Here is a 22296-nt window from a genome sequence, read left to right as displayed (position 1 = left end):
TGGTGTGGTGTGATGTGGTGTGGTGTGGTGTGGTGTGGTGTGGTGTGGTGTTGTTCTGCTATGACAATCCATAGGTACAAGAGGGATTTTCCTTTGCTTGTCAATGGTCACCCACTTACTGGCGTGGCACTCACCCTCTACTGAAGGTGACAAAGACCTATGGTGGTGATTCAATAGTGCAATAGAGCGGAGAATAAAAGTGACAATCAAGAGCCTTTATTCCAAAAGCAGAACTGAATAATTTATAGAAGGCTCTGATTAAACCAGACCACCATGTCCAGAGAGAGACAGACAGACAGACAGAGAGGTACTGTAGAGAGAGGAGAGAAAGAGAAAGGGAAAAGGAAGGAGATGGATCGAATAGATAGTGAAAGGAGAGCAAGAAGGAGTGCATGGGAAGGAGGGAGAGATAGAAAGAGAAAGAGAGATGTTACACTCCATTCCCCCATACAAAACACACACCTCACCTCTGGCCCCTGCATCACAAAAGGGGAAGGACGAGTGGCGAGTGTGTTGGTTACGTAAGACAGCGCCTGAACACGGGAACATGGCAACCATGAATCCGTGGCCTTGTCTGACCATTAGCAAAGGTATTGACGAGCGCAGGGAGAGAAAGAGGGGGAGAGAGAGAGAAAAAAAGAGAGAGAGAGAGAGAGAGAGAGGGAGGGTTTGTTGGGGTTGGCTCAGTTCGCTTTTATAAGGCTTAGGAGAAGGAAGGTGAAACCGCAGGCAGGAGGGGTGGCAGAGAGGAGAAGAGAAAGAGAGAGAAAGAGGAGGATGAGTTGGTGAAAAGAGAGAGAGAGGGGGATGAGAGAGAGGAAGGGAGAAGGAGGCTTGAGAGAAGGAGAGTCAGCTGGAGCGGGCAGGAGAGACTGAAATAGACAGACGTGGCAGTAAGAGACTGAGAGAAAGTGAATTAGAGCGAGTGATGGAGAGAGAGAAAGACAGACAGATTGAGTGAGAGTGAATAGGCCCGAGAGGGTTCAGTCACAGGAGAGAACGAGTGAAAGAGCCATAGAGAGTATTTGTGAAAGAGACGGAAAGATTAGAGAGATTTGGAGAATGAGGGGACCTTGAGAAGCAGCGCTGAGTATGTTGCTCATAAGATTTACCACAAAACCTCTCCCTCTCCCTCTCCCTCTCTGCCTCTTTCTCCCTCTCTTTTCTCGTCTCTCTCCTTTCTCTCTCTCTCTCTCTCTCTCTCTCTCTCCTTCTCTTTAGGGGCTGGTGGTTGAGATGCACATGGCGTGCGGATGATTCACTCGTGTGTGTCGTCAGGCCTGTGGAATCTTAATGCTGCCCCCAGAGCCACCTCGGGACACCAGGTGCACACCAGACAGCACAGGAGCCACGGCTTGGGTCTCCTTTTTTTCACTGGACTGGCAGTTATTAAAACACACTCCAACAAGGTCATTTCCTCTTTCACACACACACACACACACACACACGCACATGCACACACATGCACACGCACATGCACACACACACACACACACACACACACACACACACACACACACACACACAAAACAAATAGTCATGTGAAGACTAGCACTCACATACCACGTACAGACGCATAGAGACAGACAAACAGAACAGATAGACACACACACACAGAAAGGCATATGCATACACTTACTGTACACAAACACACACACACACCCATATCACTTTGGTGTGGTTAGTCAGCTAAATGAGGTGTTTAAAGGATGTGAAACGTGTTAATACTCTCTCCTTGCTTCCTGCTGAAAGTAATGAATTCCAAACATACAGGGGGCATCTGTAGGCAGCATGACTGCTCTTTATATGCCACTAACCATATATTCCATGAGGCAGCCTTTTCCAAATTAAAAATCAGGATATCCCATTTTTCCCAGTTAAGTTGATCAGCATGGAGCCCTTCCTACCAAATCTTAAATAATTATGGAAGTAATTACTGATGTTTATATTCTCGTTTTACTGACAAAAATAGAGTTTACGACCACCTCAAGCTCATTAGTATCACAGACCTTCAAATTCAGCAGAGGAAACAAAGAAGTAATGGAAGGCCTTTGGGACTTTGAGTTGTGCAGCAGACACACGCAGAAGCACTTAACGAGGCATCATAAAATAAGGTTGCTGATGGCTTTTGTTCCACTGGAGAAAGTCATATTTGTGTGTGTTTGTGTGTGTGCGTGTGTGTGTGTGTGTGTGTGTGTGTGTGTGTGTGTGTGTGTGTGTGTGTGTGTGTGAGATCAGGTAGGATCAACAGCAAAGCAACAGAGCACATTCTTGCCATCTGCATTACCTCAGCGTGAAGTTACCATTTTTTGGAGGTGCTTGTCAGGCGACGGAGTAGGACTTGGAGAGGGTACACAGAGAGGGCTGCACAGGGCTATGCATCAAGAGGATGAGGTATATGGACAGGTGTCTTGGTAGACGTGTGGAGAGCAGTTAACTCGCAGGGGTAGACAACCTCGTACTGTGTGTTATACCAAAGTCCTTCTAAGGCAAGTCCCCTCACTCGGCAGCCATATTGGCCATGGGGTTGGGCAGAGATTTTGACCGGAACAAGGTCCCTTTCTAAATGAATGGAGAGAGCTGGATGTCTATGTTCCGAGGTCTTAGGGACATAAAAATCACATGTTTGAAATCACGATGAAAATCAGACTAAAATCGCTGAAAAGATTTGGTGGTTTTGTATCAAATTAAACGCTTAAAAAGCCTTTTTCTTACAGGTAATCTTGGACTGCACATGCGCAATTCTTCACGACCCAGTTTTCAAAAAGCGTGACCGCCAAGGATCGGCAACATGATTGGAGCAACGGCACTGGAAGAGGCAGGACATGTGCAAACACCGCCATCTTGGCGTAATGAAGTTACCCAATGCATTTCAATGGCCGATTTTTCCAGTGCGGTGCATGTCTCCTATATAAGTGTCTCTGGTCAGCTTGCATGGGCTGACAAGACTTTTTTTTCACAACTCTTGCATCCATCTCTGGTGTCCAAAAATATCAGTGTTGGCCATTGTTGGTCAGTGTTGTTGTTTTTTTCCCAATACACACAGTTTTCTGTTATATAATCATTTTCTTTCTCTGTTGTGCGAGAGAAAGAGTTTCCTTCAGATCCCCATTCAATGATCCCTCCTTAAATACCACAAATTAATAAAAACAAAGACATCTAATTTCCATAAAATATCACAAATTTGAGATCAGATTGAAGTGAAGCCAAGAGCACAAATTGTACTGAATAAAGGAAGCAAGGTTTACTTGGCTGTTTTCTTAGCTGAAATGCATTCAAAGCAGGATTCGTGGTCCAATTCCATCCAGTCAAAACAATGATTGCTTATGCACATTCCACCATAATGTAACTTAACTCTGGCCTCGGCTAAGGAAAATCTCCTCCCATGTTTCCCTAAACAAACCTAATTCACTCTATATCTGAGTTAATCCAATTTCCTTCACAAATATATATTCCTGGGACTTCTGTAACCAAGATTAAATTGAATTTGAAGTAGGGAAATTTCACAGTTCACTCATATATTTTTGTTTAATTTTTTTTCTGTCTTGAAATCACGCTGAAATGAGAAGTGAAACATTTTCCTCTGCCCTCTCAACACCATCCATTATCAGGCCATCAGGACATGCTGAGGAGCCACAGGCTCTAGCTATTCTCACATCTTTCCTGAAGCTTGTCTTGTCAGCACCTAGAAATGGGTGAATATGGGTTGTCAGTCAAAGTAAAGACATGTGAAACCGACACTAAACAGACGTACACTATAAGAGGGCAATGCCTGCTATGCCTGCTCTGTTGCAGTGTTAGTTCAATCTGGTTTGATTGAATCATATCAGCCCATTCATTCTCACCATTCCTGAGGTGTCAGGTCCAGCTCATCTGGAATGGCATTCATCACTCCATTATTGGGGAGAGGAGTCAGTTTTAGCGACAAACGATAAGTGCAGACGACAACACCGGAGAAGTTTGTACGTTTTAAGGAATGTTTCCACGAAGAGACATGCCAACATGCTGTGGCTAGATAACACTGGCACATTTACAAAAATGTTGATTAATGTCTGTTGTCCTTAGAAAGAAAGACATGGCAATGGCAGTATTTTTCTATCTATTTCAGTATATTCTTTTTCATAACATACCATGACAATTATGGCTTACAAATGAAGAATACAAGACATTTACTACCCTCTTGTGGTCACACCAGCACATGCATCCTTATGGGGGGGACTGAGTCCCCTAAAGTATCCTCTCTTTTCCTCCTTCTCAGCAAAAAAAAAAATGAAAAAAAAAAAAAACGACAGAGGATTTCAAAGCTAACACAGGTATAATGAGGCCAGCATTTTTTTTTCTCGCAAAAAAAGAGGGGAAAAAAGAGGTTTCATTCAGCTTCAGATTAAAAAAGAAATTCATTGTGTCTACCCACAAAAGGCACGACAAAGGACCTGTGACATCCTATCCACCTAGCCTCTGACAACGGGCCAGATATGCGGCCACAATGGAACAGAAGCCCTTTTGTTTGGCCCGTATTAATGAGAGCTTAAGTTTCCACACAACTAGTCCATTACTGCACTCGTCAAGGGGGATCAGACAGGCATCGGTCTGGGTTTATTGACCATGCAAGGTGGATAGGAGAGGCGAGGTGGGGGCGGAGACTACACTGGCGTGCATGCCCACCTAGACTTCCTTCAGAGCTGCAGGTACAAAGGCACTTTTACAGGAGGGACAGAAGTTACCTTCTTCTGTTTAGCATGCCTATTGAGCGGCAAGATGGTATTAATGATACCAGCCTTGCTGACAAAGTAACAAGAGGAATAATGAACAAAAAAAACTCTTTGTAGATTGCTAGTATAAAGATGTAGTTTGTTTTCAGGCACACTGGTGCAAGGCCTGAAAAGCAAAGCAAACTCTCTTGAGCCATTTTTCCCCCCTCATCAGACATGACATTTTCTCTGTTATAATGTGGTATTACCAGATGGGGGCAGCAGACGAGAGGTGTACACTGAAAATAGAGACACAGAGAAAAGCTCTTGAAGAACATGCACTCCTGTATCGGAGAGAAAGCCGCACAACATGTTCAAGTGTTCCTGCTTAATACCATGTTTATTATTGTTCCATGGATTCCCTTAAGTCTCTTTAATTTCATGTTACATTTCCACATCATACAATCCACAATCCATGTCAAAAGGAATATAAATACTTCTCTGTGACCTATAACTACCTTCAATCAAAAGTAGAGCCAAGCAGAGGATTAAAAAAATCAAACGAAAAGTTTTCACTAAAGACTTTGTTGTTGCTGATCCAGAAATCCAGATATGCCCAAAGTATCATCTGGATTCCAGATTCATGAATGGACTTGTCAAGGACTAACTGTAACAAGCTCAGGTCGCACAAATAAAAGGTGATGATATGTGAATGGACATCACACGCTCTGACGCACACACCCACACATGCAAAAACACAAACATCCCATCGAATACAGTATGTTTGACAAATATACACAAACAGAGATCACGAGAGAGAGAGAGAGAGAGAGAGAGAGAGAGTAAAAAGACAGATAGAAAGAAAAAAGTGATATAGGAGATACAGCTGGCAGTGGACGGATGAAATGTTCTGGAGATCCAGGAATTGCCCTCATGTTCGGTAACATCTCCACCTCACTTACAGTAAAGCATCGTCCCTATTACTGGTACTTGTGTCCAGAATAAATTCCTCACTGAACTTTCCAGTAGTCCCATTTTAACCACACATTCGTAATTATAGCCTCAAAGGAGTATCATTATTTGACTTTTCTATGATTCCATATTTAAGGGTCACTGAATAGAAGGTGCTTTTAGCCAAGGGTTGTATTACTCAATCTCTTTCTCATGCCACAGCTGCTTGCTTTGATTGCTATGCATTACACAAATACAGTCATTATAAGCCACACGTTTCTGACAGCACTTAAGAGCCTGAAAGCTGTAATTATCCAAACGACTGTTATTACAGTGCGGGCTGACGGAAAAGTGATCAGAAGTGCTACCTGTTTCTTTGTCGGTCCTTTGTTAAACAAACATTCCAAGTGTCCTCTGTAGGCAACTCAACCCAGTCACTGACTCGAAGATGACTCCATGTCTCCCACCAAGCCTGATATTCAGTCGTGGTTTCGCTCATGTTTTCTTTGTCGCTGCTTGCCACAGACAGAGGGGGAAGACAGGCCCTTTCGGTGTTTGGAAACTCTGCCAATTAGTCACTCAATGCACTCCAACGAGAGAAAGTTTTTGGAATGTGAACAGCAGGTAATGTGATAACTTGCCTGTAATTCACACGAGCGCACAATCACGGGCTGTGAGGGGGCGTTTGGCTTGTTATTACAGGGAAGTGTCCATTGCAAACTTATGCTTCACTCACCCTGGCTTGACTTGGTGGGTGAGTAGCATAGCACCAAAGTGACTATAATTGACACACATAAAAAAAATTAAAAAAAAAGAGTTGACGCACTCTACTGGGTTCAGTGAGGACATTCTGAAAAGCCTGGCCAGTGACTTCTGTGTGCGGGAAACAGACACAAGCAAACCACAAATAATTGTTGCATTGTTTTTCCAAACTGACGGACAGCATATGCAGGACGTCTTACACCATTAACTCCAAAACGCTGCGTCTTTCACAGCCCCCATTACAAAGGAATGTTACAAAAGGAAATAGGATTACAAGCTCAATGCCTCTCAATTCGCACCCTTAGGCAGCCAACTCGGTTGCAAAGAATCTGATCAAAGCCTCCTTATCCAGCAACCTGGGAATCGAGGTCGTGCTCTGCTTCAGCACTCGTAGTACACCTCAGCTGGATTCAATACGGACCAATTGTGTGTCTGCACTATGTCAGTGTCTGAAAGTGCTCATCGCCACATGTTCAGGATCCAGATGTACTGTACTGTTGGGGATTCTCCTGCAGCTGCCCTTAGATAAACTGCGGACAAGCCACATCAACAGCTGGATGGAACTTCTTGTCCTTTCAAATTTGAGTGTGAACAGCTTCTCCTTCGTGTACCTTCTCAATGACATCTATAAAAGAATCTGGTGTTTGGCAGCACCTGAGAACTTTCAGAAATGTTGCCATTTTAAAGCTGCCCAGGCAAACATTGGCACCATTTCGACAATTCTGTCGTTTCAATCCCCCCGCAGTGGCTCTCACAGAGCTTGGCCCCAATCCCAGCCAACACAGGCCTCATTAGGGGACACGGGACCAGCGGAGCTGTCCTCCTAAGTGGCTGTGGCCTGTTTGATGTCATCCCGGATTTCAAAGCGAGACATCCGATCTGCACCGAAGCTGCCTGGTAGAGAGGGGGGAGGTGAAGGGGGTCGGGGTGGGGGGCAGTGAGGTGTCTCTGTCCGTCCCAAACACTGATAGGGGAGTGAATGTGGTGGCGGGGTGGAGGAAGGTGGGGGTTGGAGGTGAAGGGAGAGAGAAGGGTGGAGGGGTTTTGGCACAAATACCTGCCTGGCCTCTCCCTTGCTTGAGTTAACATGCTATGTAATACCTGTATAGGGTTTCAAGAGCCAGGTAGAGTCGGAGGGGTGAGGTAAAAGCTGGGGGGGCGGCGGGATGACTGGGGTGAGGCGTTTAAAAGGGAAAAGTGGGCTTGCTTTAGCATGAGCCGAGGTTATCTACTGGCCATCTTTGGGGATTGGCCGCTTTGATCCTCCTGATCCTCTTGATGTCGAGTCTGATATTCTGATGCTCAATTAATTATCTCATCGCTCTGATCACCAGACAGCAGGTGGAGCAGGACAGGGTTCTCCACAGCACGGTGGTACTAATCCATTTTTCCAGAACCACAGCGCTGCTCGGACAGAACAACAATATTGTTTCTGCAGTGGATTTAGAGTAACCTAGAGCAATGATTAGATGATATACAATGAGCTCAGACTGATAAATATAATCAGCTAAACGAGTTCAAAACAACAAATACAAGTTTGGCAGGAAAAGTTTGTTTAGTCCTCATCCTGTGTTGTCCTATTTCTTGATACAAACCAGGGCAAACTGTTATCATGCTCTGGAGCTACAGTATAAAACAGTAGCCAGCACTTTGAATAATTTCAAGAGGTTCAGCTATACTAATGCATGGACCTGAGTGTAAATTGTACTGATTTCAGATGCCAAAGTGCACACACAGAAACATAACAAGGGGCTGTGCAAACAGTTCCAGAGAATTTCTCTTGAGCTACCCTATTTACCCCCAGTAAGTATGTTGATCCTGCAACTGCACTGTTAGTAAGCAAAGCAGACCTATAATGTAAGCAGAGTTTGTCCACTCACTGCAACAACTTGAGTTCAATGGGTCATCAGACACAACCATCTAAATTTGAAGATGACTTTATTCAGGAATTCATCCAAGGGATTTCCACACCTCTGTATGATTGTTTAAATGTTTTTTTTTCTGCACCACTAAGTAATTGACTGGATGTTTTACTGGTATGTATTCATGAAGTGTGAGTTACATTTTGAATAAAATACACTTCAAGCATTTCATGATGAAAATATATAATGAATTGAATCAAACTGATATGCAATTTCTTAATCCCATTTAGACTGTTGATTCTCAAATCTAAATTCTAATATAATCTAATCATCTCATTTTAAATCTAATCTTTGTTCCCATTAAAGCCATAAAACAACAGTGACATTAGGCTACATTTTAATTATTACTTTAACCTCTTATCAAATCTTTTTGCAAGTACAGGAAGCACATCTTTCTTGTAAATAAAGGTCTTAAAGTGTAGTTGAGTCAATTACAACGAGAACACACACCCATGCCGTTAACACTGACGCCATCAGCACAGCCACTGTTTTTTTGGAACAATCTTGTTAACTGTATTAATATATCTGTCATCCCATAAAGCATGCTCCCTTCCAGACAGACAGATGTGCTGAGCAAATTCAAATTTGTTAACAGGTTTGTCTGGGTTCAGCCAGTCGAAATCGCTCTTGCAAAGAGACCAGAAAGACTCCTAGGAACAAGACTATGTGAGAGTAACATATGAGTGTTGTCTGACTTATGAATTCATGAAATTACACAAAAGTTCTGCCATAAAGAAGACACCACAATTTGAAAAAAGCATGTCCATCTTTGTCCCTCTCAAACATAAGCCCACCCTGGTCATTCTTTCTGAAATCTGATCTCCCTGGTCTCACACACTCGTAACCATAAGAGGTAACACCAACAATTCCTTTGAGATTTACCCGTCAAACACGACTACCAAACAAGCGACAGCTGTTTCAAACCAACAACCATTTGGTTCTAGGTCATAAATTCTACGATTCCTGAGCGGTTGTGAAACACCAGCATTTGGCTGATCCTGTAATCTGTCCTTCGTTCTCTCTCTCTCCCTCTCTCTCTAAAGCAAAAAGGAGAAAGGAAAAAAAAACGGACAACAAGTGCTTTTTAAGTTGAGCATGCGCCATACAGTAGGCTGCATTCTTTGTCGGCGGCCAGGAAGGCTTGGGATTTGACAATCGGTGCCATTAGTTCCATCTGAGTGTAAATCTGTTGTCTCTGGATAGCTTTCCAGACCCTGCTGTAAAATGTAATGGTAATGCTACTCTATCCATACCGTGACGTCACTGAAAGAGCCTCAGGCAGGCACGCAAGCATGGCAGCATGAACCATTGATGATCATTTGAGCAGAGGAGGTGAGAGGAGGTGAGGAAAGATCAACAGTTAGCAGTAGCACTGACTGACAGCTGAAGAGTGATCTGGGAACTTCCACCATAGCCTAATATGCAAAGCATCATGGCTTACTGACAGACACTATCTCTGGGAAAACAATGAAGTATCCACACACCTACTGTAGCCATAAAATGGCATCTATTCAAAAATCAACTCTGTGACTTTGATGAGTTGATTTGATTGATGGCTCATTTTCTCGTGAGCTTTGGTTGTACGCAACAAGGCACAAAAAAAGGCACTCCATGAGCGTCTATGCAAATGTGTAAATGCAAAAACAAGATCAGATTGTTTAGTAAGCAGATTATAGTCATACAGAGTGAAATTGGAGCCTGTTTCTCTGAAGTTGCATAGCATGCTCTGCTTTATGGGGGAAAATGTTGCGTGCCATTTCAGAGAGGTCAAGGACTGTTCGAGTGGCTGTCTTAGCATTTGATAAACTCCTGGTAAGTTTATGGTAGGTTTAATATCTTGGATACTAATGGGTTATTGTTTTTGTCAATATAAACTTGTGTGCTGCTTCCTGTATCTATTTATGGAAGTGAAGACAAACTGTGAAACTGTTTGTGAGAGTTGATCTTTAAACCAGCTTAGACCAAACTTTTGTCCCTGCCAAATGCATCAATTGGCATGCATTACAGCTGTGCCATGATAACATGAGGTATTAAATCCTTCTAAAAGGGGGAAAGATGCAGTCACTTGCCACATGTTTCAATTTCAGACACCAGAGTAGAAATGCCATGAATAATGAATAATATGGACTCCCAAACAAACCTCTATGATGCATTCATTGCAGTTGCACGGCATCCATTTTTCCAAGGTTTTTTTTTTTTTTTTGATCTTCAACTGATTCTTCACTTCCAATGTGAGACAATCTGAGCATTGTGCATTGAACTCATGGCAAATGTACGTGTTAAACATTAAAGGCTCTCAGATCAATTTAGACCAATAAAGGATGAAAACACTTATAACATTGTGTGTGGGTGTTCCTTCATGAACAACAAATGTGTGGGATTTCGAACATAATCCATTAGTGCTAGGCGACAGTGGAAGAAAGTATTTCCTGATTGCAATCACAACTGTTTAAAAGTATATACACTGCTAACCACAAATGAAAATTGACTACCCCTTTCATCTTTCTTCATCTTAGCTTGATAGTTATACAAACAAGTACAAAGAGTGCACATGGAAGACCATTGTGACCACACTGATACACTGACACCTTCACAAGAACTCCTGGTGCCATGTGCAGTTCTAGCCAGACAGGTGCAAGCGTTTTACTTAACACTGCTGTTCTATACGCCTTTAACTAATTATTCTGAGCCAAATGCCACAGCACTGCTGAGTTCTTCAAGGCAGTTTTAGAGGGCTGGCTGACATTGTTTGTGTTCAGCTGTACGAGAGCACAACATAAACTGATTCTGTGGAAGGAGCCTGTTTTGCCCAGGCTTCCTCCTGTCAGTGAGAAGAACAAATTGTTTGTGTTGGCTGAAAATACATGCAGAGGTATAATTTACCTCATCACAGTTTTAGAGGTCTGGCTGATTTTGACATGTTGTGGTAATGATTACTGACAAATTAAATGAATGAGTGTTCTATGATCCATTTTCATTGGCAATATCTTTGAATGCCTGGTGGCACTGGCATCGGTTTGCCCTGACGCTGTTATATTGACAGTGTTTAAGATTCCACAACATCTTGATGGGGTTTCAGAGTTGGGATCATGCAACTTCAAGGATCACCCTAAAAAAGGATTATGTGGATGTTTATGAATATTTATGGACATCCTCAAATTGTTATGGTTGCCAGGTGCATGGTTTTCTGAGTGAGAGGCCCAGGTCAAACTCCATATGTCCTTAAACCGCGGCGGGTGTGAAGTTTATGAACCCTCTCTCCCCTAAGAACAATCAGTGGCCCTAATGGTTTGCGGGTGTGAGCTATCCCTGTGGCTATGGCCTCCAGCATGTGGAGATACTTTAGTCTCTTACTTAAATTCAAAAGAAGTTTGAAGTTTCTGAGTGAAAATGATTACACAAAACAAACAAGTGGAATCCACTTTGATTACATGTAATTTTGAGAGATTAAGGAATATGTTTTTTTCATGATAATAAACTTTTGGGGGCCCTATCGTGCACCCGGCGCAAGCTGGCGCAAAGCGTGATGCAAAGTGTGTTCTTATCTCACACTCAATAATGTAAAATGTTTCACACCTTGCACCCAGGAGTGTGGTAGTTAATTACAAGGTGTGGTCTGGCGCATGAACCAAAAATCGCTATCTTAAACTCTCTAAAAATCATATGCCACTGACCAAGAAATACCTTGTGTATGGTGCATATTAAGCACAACTGAAGACGCACTGTCACAAGACGCAAGCAGCAACTCCTCTACAGGATAAATATCCTTACATATTCTTCAGTCATTGAAACATAACTGGGTTAAGTGTTGCTTTTGTGTTGGTAAGGCTATGTTTTTGATAGTAACTCCTTGTCAGTCAATAATTAACTGTGTTATAACTGTTTTGTCATTGACTATGAGACCACGGTGAACTGTTTCACTTTGCCTATGAGTTCAAATAATAGGCGAATGCAGATACAGTACATGTAGGCTATAATCGGTAACACTTTATAATAAGGGTACATGAATTCTCATGAACTAATGCATGAATTAATGCATGAATTACGCATTAGTTAATCCATTAATTTATCATGAATCATTATGACTTAACATGAATTAACTGATTGTCATTAGATTAGATTAGATTAGATTACTTTATTAGTCTCCACCAGGGAGAAATTTGTCTCGGAGACAGGGAGGTTGCAGCATTACACAAAAGACAAAGAGGACACCACCAATAACAGAACAGATAAAAGTAACAGTACAGGCTCAGAAACATTGGATATCCTAACCCACTGCCCCTGTCCCATCTAGTCCATACTATCCCTCCCCTCAGCCTTCCCACACCTTTGCATATCACCCCCCCCCCCCCCCCCCCCAAACCTAAAAGCACATTCATTCTATATTAAATATCTCAACATTCATTCCATCATTTAAGAAGAGGAATACATACCTACATGCATGCATGCAAGAAATCCCCCATCACAGCTGCACCCCCTCAGTCATTACTTCATTCCATTACCGACCACATCTCTTCCCTGTATTCAGTAGCTTAAAGGGATATTCCGCCATTTTTGGAAATACGCTCATTTTCCACCTCCCCTCGAGCAAAACAATCGATATTTACCTTGCTCCCGTTCATCCAGCCATTCTGTGAGTCTGGCGATACAACTTTTAGCTTCAGCCTAGCAATGATCATTGAATCGGATTAGACCATTAGCTTCTCGCCTGCTAGCTTCATGTTTAAAAGTGACTAAGATTTCTGGTAATTTTCCCATTTAAGACGTGTCTCCTCTCAAGTTAGAAAGTGCAATAAGACCAACTGAAAATGAAACCTGGCGTTTTTCTAGGCTGATTTGACATGGAACTACACTCTCATCTGGCGTAATAATCAAGGCAACTTGCAAACGTACCATAGGCGCAGTGATATTGTACGCAGCATCTGAAAATAGTCCCCATAGACAACAAGCAGTAGTAGTGCCAGTAGTTTGCAAGTTGCCTTGATTATTACGCCAGATGAGAGTGTAGTTCCATGTCAAATCTGCCTAGAAAAACGCCAGGTTTCATTTTCAGTTGGTCTTATTGCACTTTCTAACTTGAGAGGAGACACGTTTTAAATGGGAAAATTACCAGAAATCTTAGTCACTTTTAAACGTGAAGCTAGCAGGCGAGAAGCTAATGGTCTAATCCGATTCGATGATCTATGCTAGGCTGAAGCTAAAAGTTGTATCGCCAGACTCACAGAATGGCTGGATGAACGGGAACAAGGTAAATATCGATTGTTTTGCTCGAGGGGAGGTGGAAAATGCGCGTGTTTCCAAAAATGGCGGAATATCCCTTTAATAGACTGAGGTATAAAAGAATGTTTATAGCGATTGTGTTTGCACAGAGGGAGTCTGAATCTCCTCCCAGAGTTCAAAAGGATGTATTCCCCATTCAGTACATGATCGCTATCTGATAAAATGACATTTGCCTGTCTAATAGTGGCCTGCTCAAAGAGCTCCTGTGGGTTAAGGGGGGGAATCACCCCCATAATTCTTCCTGAGGTTTTAATGAGGCTTGAGATTTCCGCCCCGTGTTTCACTGTTAGATTGCCAAACCAACAGGTAATCCCATAGCGGAGAACAGAGTAGACTCAATCGTAGCTCTGTAGAAAATTAGCATAACATTTTTACAAACTCCAAAGACCCTGAGTCTTCGCAGGAAATGAAGACGCTGGTGTATTCTGGAACAGACATTGGTCACCTGGGTGCGCCAGCTGAGGTCGCTGTCTATGTACCCCCAGGTACTTAAGAGTGCTCACCTGTGCAATGGCCTGTTCATGTATAGCCACTGTACACTGGCCACAGAGGGATTTGGGATCTATCACCATCTATACTGTTTTTTTTGTGTTAATATGTAAAAAGTGTGAATCACACCAATTAGCAAACGTGTCTACTGCCGCTTGGTGAATGCTCAGATTATCGTGTTTAGTGAGCAGGCTAAGAATAACAGTATCATCTGAAAATTTAACAATATGCTGATTTGGCCCAGAACTTACACAGTCATTAGTGTACAACGTGAACAAAAAAGGTGAGCTGACGCAACCCTGGGGCGCACCAATACTGCATGACGTAATGTCAGACAAAGTAGAATTAAACTTGACCTGTTGTGGCCTATTTGATAAAAAAGAGTAATACCACCTAATTAAAAACGGATTTACATTCAGCTGGGTTAACTTTTCAAGAAGAATGTGAGGCTGGATAAGATTAAAAGCGGATAATGAATTAATACATATTCTCTGAAAATGGTCTTAATTAGTTCATGATGAGTTAATGTATAGTTTACTTACCCCTTGGAGTACATTTCAAAAACCTAGAAATCACCATGATCATGTGTAATTGATCATTATTCATAATGATTTAACCACTACCTAATGCTCAAGATGAATTTGTTGTCCATACCTGATGTCATTAATGACATACTATTAATTCATGTTTATTAATTAGATTTTCATGTATAATTAATGCATGAGTTAATGAATTAACTCATGATAACTCATGACATTTAGTTAACATGAATTCATGTGTAATTACTTTTCTTTTTTCTCCATGACGGTGATGTCCAAGATTTTGTCTGACAAAAGGTCATCATGATCATGCTTAATTAATCATGAATCATGATGATGTGCCAACCGTACTTAATGCTTAAGATGAGTTATTTATGTATTAATTCATTAATGACAATCAGTTAATTCATGTTAAGTCATAATGATTCATGATAAATTAATGGATTAACTAATGCGTAATTCATGCATTAATTCATGCATTAGTTCATGAGAATTCATGTACCCTTATTATAAAGTGTTACCCTATAATCTAGTTACAAACAGGTTTTAGTAAAGCAAGGTTTAGTGGAATCCCTGTTCCATATAGTCTTGCGTGCAAACCAATTCCTTCAAATGCGCCAAAATCCGCATGTGCTGTTTGAAGTTGCACTGCTTGCTGTTAAAGAGAATGACTAATGTCATTCTCATTGGTTTAAAGGATGTTACACCCAAAACACACCCATGACTGATCAAGAAACAAAAGAACCCTTTTGCGCCCCACACTCAGTATTAAATTAGTGAACATAAACTGGCCACAGCTTTAATGTCTATGAACTTACGTCTCTGACTATCCGTTTCTGATTGCCAAGATGGGCCCTTCGTCTTCGATCAACTATCACTTGTGTGTCAGATCTGTTATCAGGGTCTACTGAGATGGATGGAAGATCAACTTTCGATTTTTTAAGGTCCTGACACATAAGTCCTCCTGGTGTGCATGTCTGTGGTGGTGTCTGTGATTATGTCTGCTGGAATTACTGTAAAGTGTTTTTTTTGTTGTTGTTTTTTTCATTTATCATAAAACATTGTTTTGTTTGTCTCAATTTGCATAAACACTGTTCTGTACTTTAATCTAGACGCATGCACCTAGCGGCAAAAAAATATTTTTTGCCTAGCGGGATGGTCTAGCGTCACACCGTTAAGGCCAATCTTGCGTCGGACACCGGGTCAGTCGGTCCAATCAGAACGCTCTTCAGTATCTGTGTACCGAGTCCTTGAGCCCGCCTTAGCACGGTGACGACAGAGCTGCGCGACAGCGAGATAGCAGAACAACCATAGAGAACAACGAAGAGTCGCTCTGATTGGTCTCAAGTGCTGGCCTATTACGTGCAGAGGCAGTTTGAAAGACAGCGGTTCATCCCACCTACAGGCTTCAGCTCTGTGAATGGTCCGACTCCAGCCAATACACTGAAAAAAAAAAATCGTTGAATTTACATGATTTTATTGTGTACATCGGTCCCACATGATCAGATTGTGTCCAACTGACCCAATTTTTACACTTTGGTTCTAGTTAATCGTTGCTTGTAAAGCCTACACAATGCAATCACATTGTATTATATAAAAAAATCATGTTGAATGAAGATGTTACCTTCATACTTATGTAATACCAATTTATTGTGTAATGTAAAAGTAATTTTATCATGTTAATGGAAGTAGATTTAAATGATACTTTTAACTTGAATTCTTAATGCTAATACAAATTAAACTCATAAAGAAATGTCCCTAGTAGTACATCTTTGTATTGAAATGAGCCAGTCAGTTTCAGTCTTTTCATTTTTTTATTGAACGCTACATGAGTACACAATGCTTTCATCCAACACTTTACAGTACAGTAGACATCCTACACAGAAAGAGAGAGGAGTGAGAGAGGGAGGGAGGGAGAGTGAGAAGGGAAGAGAAAGAGAGGAAGAGAAGGGGATAGAGAGAGGAAGACAATGGTGGTCTATGCTGCGAGCCAAACATGGTGGCAAAAATTACACTGGAGTTTGTCACTGGAGTTATGTGGATGGGTGTGAGGTGCGTGTGTTTGTTAGTATGTGTGTGTTGGTGTGACAGACAAAAAGAGAGAGTGAGAGATGAACAAGAGACCAAAAAGTGAGATGTGTTGAAGTCCTTTGCGCATCAAAAAAAGAAACAAATGTCCTCCGGTTCACTTGATTCATGTTCTCTCCGAACGTAAATCCCGACAGTAGCGTCTTCAATGGATTCACTGACATCAACTTCATCCATGCCCTGATTAAGACAGACAAATGCACATAACAGTACGGAAATTAGACCCCTTAACCAAGCTCTATTGAGAAATTAATGTATGTGAAAATAGGCAAAGCATAATGGCAATATAAACCTTGAATTTCACCAATTTATGATTCTGATACCATACTAAAAACATCCAGAATTTTTTATTTGATCCAAAGATTGATAAGAGACCACTACAGAAAGTAGTCATGTCTGAAATGTTACATTACTTTACATGGCTTAAGTCAATAAGCATTGAGGATTTAACAATCACAGCATTCTGCAGTCCATAGGAAAAAAGAATGAGACTTTGGCACAGTATAGACAAAGATATGGACAGGCAGCTGGACCTAATGGGGCATCTCTCCTTAGTTTCAGTTTCAGTTGCCCTATAGTCTTCTTTAAGCTGCCTGTCCATGAATTGGCCTATGTTTTCCCATATTGTCTCGTTCTTTTTCCAATGGACTGCATGTGGTGAGCTTAAAGGAACACTTCACCATTTTTTCATATTAAACTATGCTATTCCCTTAATTAAGACGAGTTGATACATACCTCTCACGTTTCAATGTGTGCACTCACCGGCTCTGGCGCGCAGCGCAACTTTGATAGCATTTAGCTAGCCCAGTGCATTCATTAGGATCCAAACAGATGAAGTTAGAAGCGACCAAACACCTCCATATTTTCCCTATTAAAATACAGTTACATGAGTAGTCACACGACCAAGTATGGTGAGACAAAATAAAACATGGTGCATTTCTAAGCAGGCAAAAGGGATAACTATATTGTGTGGCGGAATAACATTGGGAGCATTTAGACTCTGCGCCATAATATCCTCACTCCAAAGTGAAACTGAAAGTGCAAAAGTGAGGATATTACTGCGCCACACAATATAGTTATCCCTCTTACCTGCTTACAAATGCACCACGTTTTATTTTGTCTCACCATACTTGGTCGTGTGACTACTCGTGTAACTGTATTTTGGGAAAACATGGAGGTGTTTGGTCGCTTCTAACTTCATCTCTGTTTGGATCCTAATGAATGCATTGGGCTAGCTAAGTGCTATCAAAGTTGCGCCGCACGCCAGAGCCAGTGAGTGCACGCATTGAATGTGAGAGGCATGTATCAACTCGTCTTATTTAAGGGAATAACGTAGTTTAATATGAAAAAACGGTGAAATGTTCCTTTAAACAGGGCTATGGGATTTACACTAGATTTCCCCTTTACGTAATACAAGAAGTGGAGTGTTGAGAATGTACATACCACATATTCCTGCACAAGGTTTTCAGGATCTTCCCCCATGTACATACAAAGTCCCTTCAGGAGACACTCCCGGCCAGCATCTATATCACACTGAAATAAAAAAATTTGATTAGCAGGTGAATCTAACTTTCATTTAAGTCAACCACTGCTGGAAACGATCATGGAAAAAGAAAGAAAAGTTTGACAAATACAATGTGAAGAAATATCAATATGATCAAAATCCCTTGTAAGGTTTGCATGATTTAAGACCCAGTATCACTCACATCAAGCAATCATTGAGAACATGACTGGAGACCTTTCCCTATTTGTCCCCCTCTCTTTTGGAACAGCTTTGTCAGGTTGTCAGAGTGAAGGTCTATCTGAGACAGGAACTTGGATTGAAGTGGGACCGTCGTAATTCTTTTGAATTCTGCGTTGATCTGAAATAAAAGCATTAACAGGAAGGAAAGCAGATTTGAATTCCACGTTCTAAACGTGCAAGGACAGTGTGGGTATGTACAGGGAAAGGGAGCACTACGTCCAAAATGCGGATGCTTAAAGGGACATTCCGCCATTTGTGGAAATACGCTCATTTTCCACCTTCCCTCGAGCAAAACAATCGATATTTACCTTGTTCCCGTTCATCCAGCCATTCTGTGAGTCTGGCGATACAACTTTTAGCTTCAGCCTAGCATAGATCATTGAATCGGATTAGACCATTAGCTTCTCGCCTGCTAGCTTCATGTTTAAAAGTGACTAATATTTCTGGTAATTTTCCCATTTAAAACGTGTGTCCTCTCAAGTTAGAAAGTGCAATAAGACCAACTGAAAATGAACCCTGCCGTTTTTCTAGGCTGATTTGACATGGAACTACATTCTCATCTGGCGTAATAATCAAGGCAACTTGCAGCTACTGGCACTACTACTGCTTGATGTCTATGGGGACTATTTTCAGATGCTGCGTACGATATCACTGCGCCTATGGTACGTTTGCAAGTTGCCTTGATTATTACGCCAGATGAGAGTGTAGTTCCATGTCAAATCAGCTCGAGGGGAGGTGGAAAATGAGTGTATTTCCAAAAATGGCGGAATATCCCTTTAAGCTTGTAATGATTTAGGAGCGTGGACCTACTTGATACTGTTTCTTTGCATCCCTTACAGCTCCAGATTTCCACCACCTAACCCTGCAACAGATATAAAAAAAAGACAATAGGCACATTATTAAAACGTCAATCTTAACATCAATAACAAGCAAAATGATATACTTACAATGTACTACCAAAATTCAGACTTCCATGTGAATTGACACATTTTTAACACAAACACAAATTTGTAGATCCTAATTTTGAATTGAATTTGATTTAGAAGCAATACAACTGATGACAGTACTTACAATTGGAAGTGCGTGCAATAACATGGACCTATGGAAGAGAAAAAACAATTACATCAACTCTATTCATAAGCACACAAATCAACATGTCACAAAACAAATGCACAAATCAAAACATGCCTAAATATTTTGTTTATGGCACAAGGAAAGCTATAATCAATGAATGCATGCAAACAAATGATTTTGGGTGTGAGGATCACTATGGAAAAAGAGAGTACCGGTATATAATGTAAGAATTTAAGGTCCTAAAATGCTTATGTTGACTGCACAAACATGCACAAATGATTCCAACTATTTTGGAGTCATTTGGACATTGATGGAGGGCTAGAGTGAACTAAGGTCACTAAACATATTCAAGTTTGATTTCTTTAAGAAATCTTTTGAGCACGTTTTTTTTATTATTATTTTGCGGCACAAACAAATCAAAATACTTATGTTCATAGTGTGGGTACAAACTTTCTGGAACTATATGTCCACGTGGCTATGCTAGCACTAGCAGTAAAAGGTTTTCCTTGCAGTTTGCTAGCAACACACGTGGCGCACAGCTTTCATTAACATACACCTTTTTAATATTCTTCATGCAACCTACCCTAACATTCATATTCTCCACGAAATTCCAAAGTACATTATCCAACTAATGGACAATATTTAGCTCTAAGCTTTATTTATTAATTTCCCAACCAGCCAACGGTTGCAGCACATTTCTAGCTAGTGCTGGTTTCATGGTAGCAGCTAGGTTCCTAGACGGGCTCTGGTTAGACTAACTAAAAAAAGCCGCGGAAAAAGACATCAAGGCTTCACAATGCAACGATTTTATACTGCAAGAAAACTGCTAGGAGATATGCTGCCTAATATAACATGATCATAAGGTTGATAAACTTACCTTTCAGTAGATTAACTCGAGCCTCAGTTTTCATGACATACAGTCACCAGCAGCGATTAGTTTTTGGCCAACGATATCCAGTGTGACCACGATTCAAACGCTTCTTCTTCTACCGCTGGTTGTTTTAACTAGGCATTACAGCCACCTGCTGCTCTGGAGTATATCTGAACGTGAAATTTTCACTTCCAATTAACGTGAGAAAAATGAATACATCCAACATTCAAAATTAACTCTTCAAATCTACTAAATTAAAACATGTTTGCAAACGGAATGTAAAACAATCCTGTTGCATCTACCAGATTAATTCGTGTCACATCAATGACCCCCTATTTCCATTTTTTTCAGTGTACATTTAATGTATAGTTTGGCTTGCCAGGCTACTTTAATGTGGCTAATACTTCACTGCTGGTTCTCAACACTGTGCCTTGAATTATCTGTTTCTTTTCAGCTTAATCATATTAATTAATATCAGCAGCCTATAGCTAAAGAATATTGTATGTTTATTATAAGTTGAATTCAGCAGAGACATTTTGTACCACCTAATCACTTTCAAAACAGTTGATACTGAATGCACTGGTGTTCAAAGGTAGCTGTAGGATATTTTTCTATTTAATAAATCACAGCTCAACTATGGCTTTAAACTTCAAATGATATTTAATGTTGCTGCCTTATTGAACTGAGGACTTAATTGTGTACACATAGCCTTCAAGCAACTGTAATGAGGAGAGGAAGGTCAATGTTATAAAATCTTGTCATAACCATGCAACAATCAGCGCATAATCTTTGTTCAGATCTTTTTGCCGCTCAATCGATGAGGGTATTTTCAAATTCAAATGCATTAAGAGGGTATTTACACTCAAATGAAACTTTCTCTCTGTCAAAGAAACAAACATGTCCCAAAAAAGAATGACTCATTGCTCAAACAGCAGATGTGGCATGGCTCGATCAAAATCAAAGAGAAATAAGCCCGTTGAAACCTCTACTGACAAACATGAGAAATTACTTTGAAAGAAAACGAACCATGAACAGTTTTTAACCTGTTCCGGAAAATTTGGGGAATTTACCATACCAGTGCTGACATTAAACAAGGCGAAACAACGCATTCAAGCCTGGGCTTATGGAAATTCCAGAAGGTTAGTTGATTGTAAAGGACTTCTGATTCCTGGGATGATATGAAGTAACCAACCACAGTGTCATGTTTTCTTTACTTTTCAACCAGAGAGCACTAATGCCATCTTCAAAAGCTTTTATATTCTATCTGACCCATACAACCTCTTCCACACATACAGAGGACTGATCCAAACACAAATGTAATGTCCTATAAATATGAAAGAAGGACATGTATGGATCTTTCAACATTTTGAAGCGTTTAGGGTGGTTGTATAAATTCCAAGACAGATCACTTTTAACATATGTCACAAACAGGAAACTAAATATCTTTTTTAAAAAAAGAAATAATGGCTAAAAGTGGTCTAATTCAGTAGGCCTACAACTAAGGCACAACTTTCATACTTGCCTTACATTTTTGCATATATGCAAAATCGATGATGAGTCATCTGCAGTGAAAAAGCCCACCCATGAGTTTCTCACCATAAACCAGAGGCCCTGTGCTAAATGATAGGTGAGTGGGGTTAAACCATTTAGAGCCATGCTGATGTTTTGACCCTCATTACAGCAACAATTACTCAAGAAATGGGATAGCTAACAAGGCTGTGAACATAAGCCCTCCTATGGCCAACTCCATGGCGAGGCATTAATTACTTATGACTGTGCAGTGGCACGGATCCTGCACGCGCATGAGAGGAAGGCGGGTTCGGTTGCAGCAATCAGCCGGCGGTGCCGTGGTGGGCCTTGTGGTGTCCACTCTGCTTATTAGCGT

General features: G+C 41.1%; 1 long non-coding RNA gene across 1 annotated transcript; it reads right to left on the bottom strand.

Moving 5' to 3' along the window:
• Positions 1–16429: 16429 nt before the first annotated feature.
• On the bottom strand, positions 16430–20721 carry LOC134086906 (uncharacterized). The gene is made up of 6 exons (XR_009939782.1): positions 20418–20721; positions 19538–19565; positions 19277–19328; positions 18429–18584; positions 18166–18255; positions 16430–16902 (listed from the first exon to the last, which is right to left on the bottom strand). It is a non-coding gene; the product is annotated as an uncharacterized LOC134086906 (long non-coding RNA).
• Between the last annotated feature and the right edge of the window lie 1575 nt (positions 20722–22296).

This window comes from Sardina pilchardus, chromosome 7 (assembly GCF_963854185.1).
Source record: "Sardina pilchardus chromosome 7, fSarPil1.1, whole genome shotgun sequence".
NCBI lineage: Eukaryota > Metazoa > Chordata > Actinopteri > Clupeiformes > Clupeidae > Sardina > Sardina pilchardus.
This window is presented reverse-complemented; position numbering and strand designations above follow the sequence as displayed.